Genomic DNA, 2010 nt, shown 5'->3' with positions numbered 1-2010 from the left:
ATACCCCCACCCCCCACCCCACCCCCTGGGCAGTACCACTGACTGAAGTGTCTTTAGGCCATTCCCAGAGGGGGATATTACATGTTCTTATGCAGAGTAGAATTTTGTAAACGGGCTGATTTGTCAATGTCATGCTCATACTGTACCGGAACAACTACAACATACATGTACAGGGGGAACTGCAGCATGCTCCTTTTTTCCCCTCATCCTTACTATCGTCATTTTCCCTCTATACTTCTTTTGTATGTTCGTCACTCTCTTGTGAACTGCTATTTGCGGGGTGACTTGATAGTCGACGAAGCAGACTTTGTGTAGTTGAGGCTAGAGAGGTGAACAGAGTAAGCCTGATTCCCTGTTTGGACTTCTCCTGTTGATATCCACCCCTTGGCGCTCATATGACCTTAAGCAGTTGCGAACGCCGTAAAACCTTGCTAAAACTAAAACATATTTCATGTGTACACATGTAGTGTATTATTGTTCTATCAGAATTAGGGAGAATTGCGCCTGTCTACTGTTAATTTCTTCGATATTCGCGAGTCACGAGTCATTGATTTATTCATAGTGGAACTCATGAATTGAATAGCAGTAAATGCTTCTTAAAGGCATGTTTGTGGCCCTTGTTGGCCCCACTCAGGGACGAAACGTCGACGTAATTATTCAACAAACACTGCTTCCATTCTATACAATGTAATGTAGGACTTACGGACATTATTATCTCGGGAAAACCTCTACCCTTCAATACTGTAAAAGTCACATTCATACGTTTATGAAGTTACCAATCCTCCCTCTCTTCGGGCCACCCTCGAAATTATAATAATTACAAACCCTGGTTCTAACAAATAACAATCAAGCTGGTCGAGTCCACCTCGAAAGAGTAAGCTTATTGTCAGTTTTAAAAAAGGTACCAGATTTTTTTTTCCTGACGTTTCAGCGACCAATAAATCTGTTCTTGGCATGATTACTGCATCTATTCCTTGTCACGAGAGACACGTTTAAAAGCAAAAATTAATAATGGCATTGTCACCGCTGCTTCTGTTAAAAAAACCGCAAGTGCTATATATTAGCCTTCTGTTCGTATATTAACCTTAATATTTTTAGTTAAGTTGACATTTTAAAAATCTTAATACAAGTAGCTCTACGACCATAACACATAAAGAAATTAGAAGCCCACGTTTTGCTCAAAGTATGAATAAATATTGAAAGTAATTTTATTTTCTCGATTGTTTTTGGAGCGTGTACAGTATACGACAACTATGTGGAAAACTAGTAAGCCCAACAAATAAGCATGAAGGAGTATGACAGGGATGCTTGTTATCTCCCCTTCTTTTTCATGTGGACATAATTACTCAAGATATGCTAACCAAAGCTGAATAAAAGCCTAATTGAACCCCTGCATGTTTAAGTCGCCCAATGTCTTTTATTTATCCAAGTCTCCAAAGCCAAACTAAGTCAACCGCTGAACTGAACTACAGCTGTGAGAAATTTGACATGAGAATAAACACATCAAAAACAGAAGTTATGAAAATTAGTAGAATCTAGTCAGCCGAAATAAAAGTCCCCTGAACATGCATGTCAATAACCTACGATCAGTTCACAGAGAAATACTTATTCGTGTTAATATTCCATTATAAGTTTAAAATTTCCTAGTGAAGAAAATGTTTAATATGTCCCGCAGGCTCATGACCTAATGCAGTCGCTAGCGCCAAAAACACTAACAACGAACAACAACAACAACAAGTTTTATTTTCAATAGAAAAAAGTACGCCTACAGCCCGTGCATGGTGTTCCCAAGCGGTCACCTATCTAAGTACTAACCGACGTTGCTTGACTTCGGTGATCAGACGAGAACCGGTAGGTTCAACGAGGTATGGCCGTAGACCTATACGTTCTTACTGACCGTCTAGCCGTAGACGCAAAGTATAGATCAGATTAGGAAGCAAAATGATTCGTACTTCGTGCCCGTGCCACTCATTTCTTGTGACGGGCGGTGACTCATGGTAGAGGGGGGGG

The sequence above is a fragment of the Aplysia californica genome, unplaced genomic scaffold (assembly GCF_000002075.1).
Source record: "Aplysia californica isolate F4 #8 unplaced genomic scaffold, AplCal3.0 scaffold00193, whole genome shotgun sequence".
Classification (NCBI taxonomy): domain Eukaryota; kingdom Metazoa; phylum Mollusca; class Gastropoda; order Aplysiida; family Aplysiidae; genus Aplysia; species Aplysia californica.
This window is presented reverse-complemented; position numbering follows the sequence as displayed.